Below are 9,480 nucleotides of genomic sequence, written 5' to 3'. Positions count from 1 at the left end.
GACCAGCTCAAACACTACATATTTTCAGACCCTGTTTTAACAATCTTGAGGCATCTTTAAAAGTAACTATCTAGGGTACATGATTGGGCAGTGCAAGTAGGCTGAATGTAGTGTGTGCACCTCATAACAGGACAGGGTATTTGAATTTCTAACAATGAACACAATAAGTTCCAAAATTCCCATTGTGGGAGAACAAAGGAACCCTCTTTGTTTAGTAGGCAAGGCAAGGGCAAGGCATATTTCTCCCTTAGGTCTTAGCCAATGTTGCCTAATGCCCTCTAAAATACATTTTGCCCTTTACTTTTCAGCTTGCTATTGAGTTCACAAAACTTTTGGCGCTCTTTTTTTCTAAACATCCTGAATCAAATTCGGTACACTTACTCTGCTGTAGCGGGCCGCAGTTGTTTTATATTAGCAGAGGATTGAAGATTTTAAGAAAGGTTCTTTAAATTGGGCTGTGGTGTGGCTAAAATTTGCATGGTCATTTCGTAGATAATGGGTAAGACCCCTTTCTGTGGGATACCCATGTCACAAGTATTTATGCCGACTTAGTGAACATTCTGGCCCATTGTGAAATCACACACTCTCACTTCACAACCAAGCGATTCGAAATGAGTCATTTTTATTTTTCTCCCCCCCCCACCCACCCCTTCTGTGCAACTTATTGTATTCACTGTCAACAAATCAAGTTTGCTTCATACTATAGCCTATCCTACTAACACCCTAGCTGTGTGACTTTTCCATCATCCGTACTGCTGTGCTAATAACAACCCATCATATAGAGTAGTCGATTACGACCTGATGGTTGATTCACAGCACAGCCTGCTTTAGATTCCTATTTTCATGGGCGACTTCTTGTCCATATTTGAATGATACTTTTTGTATTATGACCCATGGCCTAAAAGGTATCTAAGAAATAGCCGATGGTCTAGCTATATTGCGATTGTGTCAAAGCTATGTAGAAAATGTCCGCAATGGAAAATGTCAGCAGCGGCTGCTGTGAGTGAAGGAAATTCTATGACCAAGATTGAACTGTTTTGGTTTAACATAATTTTATGGTCTTTTATATATACCTTTAGAAAGGGTTATGACTGAGTGGTTAATAGTTTAATCAGCAGGGTTAGGCATGAGGCAATACACAGCAATACACAGCAACATCAATACCCCGAGATATTTTCAAAGGAGATAAACTCGGCATAGGTGCATTCCCTGGCCCTGATTTGTAATCAGTTATTTGTGTTGTTCCTTTTTGTTGCTATTAGATCTTTCACAAAACATTTTACGACAAAGAGATCTGGATCATACAGTGATGTTTTCTATCTATTTTTATTGATATACATGTACAGTTCATTATTTTGCTGAAAAATTCTTGTAAAAATTGTAATTTGAGCTTTTTTGTACGCGTGTCGAAGTGGATTTTCCCACAGTGTTGGACGTGTACCCCTCCGCCTCGCAGTGTTTCCCCAAAAAAGTAAATCTGTTTCTAACACTGGTTATAATTATATTTATCACTGATGTATTCCAATCTTGATTATTTAAATTTAAGTCGTTTTTGGATGACATTCATCAACTACTATTTGGTTGAAAATATCTTTTCCAGCAAAGCAATGCCTTACAGACTAGCGGCTTTTTAGCTAACTCAAAATCCTATTCAATATGTTTCCCAGTCATTGTTAGCCTGGGTAGGCTCTTCAACAGAAGAGCCTACCCAGGCTAAGTCATTGTAGTTTAACTTTAAGTGACATAAACTGTTGGCACTTGGTGGTAGTGGCATTCCATTATCAACCACCCACCCAATGGAATGCCACTACAGCCAACTGCCAACAGTTTATGTCACTTAAACTACAGCCATTGGAGAGTTTATAATTTCTCTCAACTGTTATTATTATATCTATTGTTAACCTAGCTAGGCCATAAACAAATTATTAGTTGGTTAATACAGGCTAAGTGTTTTGTGGACCATTTATTCAGCAAAACCGTGCCGAAATACTTTCCATGTCTCTCGCCTTTAAGAAAGCTTCGTCAATAACTCCAACCTTGGCTTCAAATAAAGTTATGTCTCAGAAGTTCTCGAATACCCGACAACGCGAATAACTCATAAATAACTCACTTTAAATGTGGTGCCAGGTTAGCCATAATGATAATCCTATTACTCACTCTAAATTTTGTTGCCACTCAATATGGCTAGTATAATAGAAGAGATGGAGGTATAGAGCTCTACCTTAGCTTAGGACAATTAAAATAATCCTTTGAATGAAGACTTATGAATAGGATTTTTAATTGAATAAAATAACTTTGAAAGTTGTGACATCAGTTGTGCATGCCAATGCTGCACCGTTTTGTTTGAGAGGCTAACCCAGCACCTTGAAGTTCGAGCAAAGGTTTAAATTTCACAGGTTACACAAAAACTAAGTAGCCTATTTATGCTTTACTTGAATTTTATTTTTAATAGGTCTGATTACGCATGTAATTATAGTCAATTTACCAATTGGTAGACACATTTTACTGATAACCACAAATGGCTCTCCGAAAGCTCAAAGTCTAATAGACCTACTCCAGTCTCAGTGCTTTTATGAAGGCTACCGTGAAAAATACAAAAATATTTCCCAATAATCAAGTGGGGCATTATGTAAACAGCTTTTTGCTATTAATAATTGTTTCGACAAAATATTACTTTAGAATTTTCCTCAAAGTGGATGGTGAGGAATGAAAAGCGAAAAATGAAATTTGTCGCACCCATCACTTTGCTCGTTTCCTCAACGAATCTCCGTAGACTCATCAAGGAAGCTGCTCTACAATCTTGCATCGAAGAGAATATGAGGCTCATTATGAGGCGGGATTAAACCACTAATTAATAGTCCTAATCATGCATCTAATTCTAAATTATGCCAATTGGTAATCCACATAGCAGCTTTTTTATATTACGGGAAAAGTGTTGGGAGCAGTTTTAATGATTATAATCTATCCCAACTTTGGTTACTCAGTTTTGGACTTTGGTTGGCGCCATAGCTGCCAAGTCTCCCTTTTTGAGAAGGATATTTCTGATATTTTGGGTAAATTTTCCTCTCCACACGCGATTAGCTATTTTTTTATTCAATAATATTAACAGAGTGTCATACACTATCAGAAAGAGGGCATGAGAGAAGTCCTTAGACACACATTCAAAGTTTTACAGGGTGTAGGGTATGAACCTCAGTCGTTTAAATCCAAAAAAGCTAAAAACCTCACTTTTTCAAATCACGGTTACTTGGCACCTATGGTTGGCGCTCATTCCTATTTTGTTGACAATATCTTTACTGACACTGTAAGGTCATTCATTCAATGTGCGTTTCCCACAGTTTCCCAGCCATTTGTGAGTTTATGATTTCCCTCAACTGTTATTATATCTATTGTTACCCTAGCTTGGCCATAAAAGGATTATGAGTTGGTTAATATAAGCCTTGGTGGGATCTATGAGTTGAAATCTCCTCAGACCACTGTTATTCAGCAAAACGGCACCAAACCATTTCATTATATAAAATCCATTAAGAAAGCTTCGTTCATAAAGCCAACCTTGGCGTCAAATAAAGTTAAATCTCAGAAGTTCTCGAATACCCGACGACGCGAATAACTCACTTTGAAAGTGGTTGATTGTCAAAGAAGCATTAAAATTTTCATCGGTAAAAGCCAGTTTGATGTCAGAAGGAGTGTTCTTTAAACATCGTCATTCCAAAGAGAAAATTAAAAATCAGACTTGGCGACCATTAAAACCCTCCACTTTTGGCTAATCGTGTCTCACTAAAATTTATTTTATTATACCAAAACACCTTATTTTTTCTTTTTATTTAATGGCCTTCAATAATCTCTGCAACTGCTGTATATAACCGAAATTCAAATAACATTTTTCTAAAAAGTAATACTCCAAAATCCAAATATTAAGTAATTTTAAAAATCTAATCTGAACTGCTTTCCCCTGCGGCTGTAATAAAGGCTAAATAATCTTGAGACATCAAAAATACAGGTTTTATAACTTTTTCAGTGAACCATCAGAGAGCAAATTTATGATCAATGGGCAAATAACACCTGTCTATGACATCGTAAGCCTACAGAGTTTTACAAGAACCCTAAAGAGTCAATGGAGCCGAAGAGCGAAAGGGTCTATTTGTAACGGTATGACTTGTCCCTTCTTAACAAACGTATTAGCTTGTTTTACACCAATAGTCAGGGCCAGTAAGATTATAGGTGTCTGTACTATTGAATAAGCAACACAGTGTAGGCTAGGAGGTATGATGGATCCAAAAAACTTTGACAAACCTTTTGTGTTAGCCTACACGCCCGTTGCAGTTAACCGGTTATTCTTCATGGGATAGCAATTCTGTTATTAATTATTTATATTATAAACCATATTATATCCCTCTAAACAGAGTTACCTAGCTATTTTTGGAGCAAGCAGTTAGGAGTACCTCCTAAATTTACCACTCGATATTTTTGTCCAGGCTAATTAATTCCAAATGACTTGCATTACCAACAGTGTTGCAGTTTGGGTAGGTAAGCCGACAGCTGATTGCCATTGAGAATATGGGAATGTTGCGGTGCTGACAGTATCAGAAAAAATATCGCATGCCAACATCAGAGATATAAGGCTGCAATATGTAATGTGTTTTCACCAGACTGACTTGCCACCGTCAGTTTTGGCTCCATTTGGATCTTACAAGCTAGAAAGTAATGTGGTTGTGCTGACAACTCCTTGATACTTTCAGTATTATACAAATTTCTATGCAGGTTGATTTCACTAAGGATAAAGCTATATACCATTGCGTCTCTTAGTTTGTGAACAGCACCGCTTTATTATTATAATTTTATGATTTTTATAATTTAAATATTTTGTTGAGAAAGCTATGCAATAAATTTAGCCTTAGTGGCAAAAAGCTGTCAACATCCAATCCAACGCCAAACTGCACAAATATAATAACCCTCTCTAAGATGCTCTGCGACAACCGTTTAGAATTATTTGCTGTTTCCAAACGAATAATGACTAAAAATTTTCTATCTTTCTGAAGAACATGAAAAAACACAGTGTTCACTTGAAGTTCCGATGAGATTAACCCTGTACTATATGTATACTAGTTAAAGCCACATTGTATGAGACGTGATATTTTTTCAGATTTCGCCAGGAAATGTGTGGCAGATAAGCTAAGTGGAGGATCAAGGATACCAACAGAAAACCTGTGATGCCGACAGTAAGCGCTTAGATAATCCTATTTTTTTTAACTCAAGAACATAGATTTATTATCTTTAGGCCTACATTGATATTTTTATGTAACTGAAACGACTTGAGCTTCTAACTGTGGTTTGGGAAGACATAGCTTTATTTTAGCTTTATATTAGGATTTGACTTTGAGGCTTATCAATCGTTATTGTAATATCATAGTACTCAATGACGCTCACGATTCAATGAGAGTTGCATGAAAACTCTGAGCTATCTTTACTCACATCAAATATATATTTTTAAATTAAAAAAAAACATTTCCACAGCAGTCAATGTTCTTCAATCCAATCATGAGCATGGGTCATTATTGTTGGTAATTCTTATACATTTACTTTGCTAGTGATAAATGCAATAAATGGCATACCGGTATGAATTTTCATGACATATTTTAAAATTAAAAATAACAATATCTTTGGTTAGGCAGACCACTCCCATTGCAATATCCTAGTTGTGATTAAAAACTTTAAAAAAAACTTAATTTTTATTAGATATTCTTGTATCTTACCCCTTTTTACAAGGGTAGATAATATTGAACCTCCAATTCTGTGCAAGGAGGCCGCATTTTCGTTGCCCGTAAATATATCAATTGACGCCAGTTATGGAAATTTTGTTCATGATATGACAGGTCACCGCTTGGATTCCCAACCCCGTGTGTTCGGATCAGCATGGTAATCATAACAAGGAAATAGAGATATACCAGAAGTTATCTTGGCATGTCGGTAGCGGTAGCAGGGCAGTATTTATAATATAATATCTACATCTACTCTGCACTTTGAATTAACCCACTTTATAGAATGTATCCGGCAGTTTGATGGTTAATAAGACTTGTGTGGTGAAAGTGTAGCATAGGCTAAATAAGTCAATTAAATCAACATATTATTTGTATTTTCAGACAGTAGACGCGTTCTCGGTTGTGTCAAGTTGATGTCAGAAATAGACTACAAGAAGAACTCCTCATACGCCAAAAAAATTTCACTCTCAGGTGAGCACAACTATAAAACTTAGTTCTGTAGATGGCAAACCTTTGGAGCAAGCCATCCTTTTTGCAGAATACGTAGGTCCACTAATGATCGCCACTAATCGAGAGATAATTGCACTTTCACATTAGTTCTACTAGTAGATAGGCTCAAAAATCTTAGGACATCTTAATGCAGAGCAGTATGCCTGTTGTTCACATTGTTTCAAAAGAATTGAAGCGGGTTTACGATGCTTCAAAGAAAAAAAGATACATGGGCTGGTGAAGTCACAATGGTCCTGGTCTGCACTGCACTGCCGACTTGTCGATTATCACAATTGCATATTTTCCGAGCCATTGTCGATAAAATGAAAAATGAGATTTTAATTGTGAAATTAAGTTAAAATGAACGATCCACACTAGCTAAATTAGTAGCAATAGCGAGAGAGGACAATTCCACCAATTATCAATAGCTGCACTCTATGTTAGTGGTGTGAAATTTCCAACTCTAAAATGCTATAACACTTATTACCAGCTGGTTTACTGTTTTGCGGTCTATTGAAAACTATGAGTATGTAATTTTCTTGCAATTCACATTATTGAATAGAAGAAGATAATTTTTTGCGAGAAAGTTGAAGTTAGGGTAAAATGCACTATTCTCTGCGAAGTGGGAATAGTTTGGGTATACGCAGGGTGTTAATGGTAATAATAATATACTAACAGATGGTGATGGGCAAGCTAAGCTGCTTGGGAGTTGGCCAACTTTGTTTGCAGTGGCCAATGATATTAAACATGCTGTCGCTAAACTAGTATCAAAAGCGAGAGAGGACAATTCCGCCAAAGCAGGAGAACAATATTTTTGTTCAATTATCAATAGTTGCATACTATATTTAGGTTGCAGAAAATTTGCGGCTCTAAAATAATAATAGCAGTGACAATTTATAATTACCAACTGTTTAACGTAGCAGACATAAAACACTTGTGAGGGGCGTGTGAGTCGGGGCATTTATTTATAGTAGTTCGCTCACAGCTCACATCTTTGAATTAAATAAAAGTTTTTCAAGAATGGTGGAGCTATGGTGAAAATACCAAATTGATTTTCATAGTGAAGAAGTATACACAGGGTAATGGTAGTAATACTAGTAGGTGGTGATAACAGAGCTCACCTGCCAAAGGGTTAACAACTCCCGATGGAGGAAGTTAAACTCGAAAGGCGAGAGGGGGCAACTCCCCCAAAACATTACATGATCGGTTTTATTATTCAACCAATCGGTTCGCTTTATGAGTTAGGGAAATGAAAAACTTTGTCGCCTTAAAAAACTAATAATAGTTGGAGGAATTACTAACCCGTTTTATTAACTTCCAATTCAATTGGAATATTCCAATTATGTCTACCGCTCTCCACATCCCTATCAACCGTATCACTTTTCTGTAGAAATTGTCAAGTCTTATTTTGTAAAGTTGAATATACCTTGGTTTTTTTTTTGGGAAATAGTTAATTTTCTTTTGCGGAAAAAATTTCAAGGGTTTGGTTTGTCGCAAACGGAATCACATATGCAGAGTTCACCTCAAATATTGGTGTTGTTTTCCATGTCTCAAACTACTCCATGTTGGATGTAATTCAGCTGGAAATGTTGCCTGCCCTTGACCATCTCGCAAAATGACCAACTCTTAAAGCCATTGAGATTATACACACGAGATATAATCACTTACTATAATAACACAGACCTGTAGATCAGAGGATGGCCATATTAAAAGTTTAACCACTTGGTGTCTGCTTGTCAAGGTCTTCCTTTGACATGTTGAAAACCGGTAATTATGAAAACAAAGTTTGGTAATCCTTTAGATGTAGACCTATGCTCATCAGATATTACCAGCAAACAGCAATTGAAAAAAGGTAGGATTCCGCAATAGAATTGTCCCCACTCGAAATGGTCACGTGACCATTTCAAATTGGGACAACTCCAATTCAGATAAAGTGATTAGGGCCTGAGCTAGTGCAGACCTAATGAATTGATCGCATTGTAAATTAAGATGAGCTATTACATTGACAGGTCAGAATTTGAACATCTGGTAATCTGTTGAGGTTTAGTGTAAATAATACATTCAGCTCATAGGCTTTCAAAACAAACGACGCTGACTACCTTGATATATACTTAAACTAGTCAATGCATTAATATTCTCAACTATACACGCCTATTGAGTTCAAGTACAAAATCACACAACCATTGCATAAATGTGGAAATTTAATGCGCTGACTGTTTACTGTATCTTATTTATTTGTCAACTATTAAGCATGTAGTGAGTTTTTTTTGTAAACAATTCAACCAGTGCATAAATTTTTGCTAATAATGCAATGGCTGTGTTGCAAGTTTAATGCAGCTGACGCATTACTGTTCAAAATTTTAATCGCTTATCAAGTTTTTATTTAGTTAACACAAGCAGTGCATAAATGCCTGAAGCCTACACCCTCACCGCATAAAAATTATAAACAGTTAATGCATAATTATCAATGCTCTCTATGCACTCATTGTGTTTATCTTAATTTAATTCACTCGGCGCTGTTAAGCGGATCACAAACGCATCATACGCATTAGCTTTATATACAAAGTGCAATGTTTAAGCATTAAGCGCATTGTAATATACTGATAGGTAATGGCAAAATACACACTGAATGCGATTTCATTGCATTGCCTGAGAATTTAATTCAATATTTAGTTCATCACAGTGCGTTTTAAAGAAGGGGATATTTTAACAAAGTGCATTGTTTTTCGGACTGCAGAAAAATATTCATCCAATGCCTAATATTATGCATTATTCAAGCAGTCACTGCACTGAATCACTCACTTTTCACACGCACTAAGTCTGACAGTTTTTACAGTGTATGCTTACACAGCATTTAGAGGAAAACAATGGGACAAATTCTAACCAAAATATCTTTAAATCATTTGAAATATCTATAGCAGTGTACGTATCTGGGACTATACTTGAAGTTTTATTTAAACAATCCTGAGCAAATACAAAATAAAACATATGTCACTATATATAGAGATGTGTAACACTGCAGATTGAATGAACAGCCAATGTCACAACGAGAGGGACAAACATGAAGTGCGACTATTGACGTCATTTTTGAAAAAGTGATTTTCTTCTGAGCATTTTAAATGCGATCAAATTTATCAAGTTATGTTAATTTTAATCTTGAAACATCCTGGCAGTCAGATCACCTAAAACGGTACAGAGAATCTCAAATGATAAAAGATATCTAGACTTTCTA

The sequence above is a fragment of the Watersipora subatra genome, unplaced genomic scaffold (genome assembly GCF_963576615.1).
Source record: "Watersipora subatra unplaced genomic scaffold, tzWatSuba1.1 SCAFFOLD_97, whole genome shotgun sequence".
NCBI lineage: Eukaryota > Metazoa > Bryozoa > Gymnolaemata > Cheilostomatida > Watersiporidae > Watersipora > Watersipora subatra.
Note: the sequence above shows the minus strand (reverse complement) of the source record.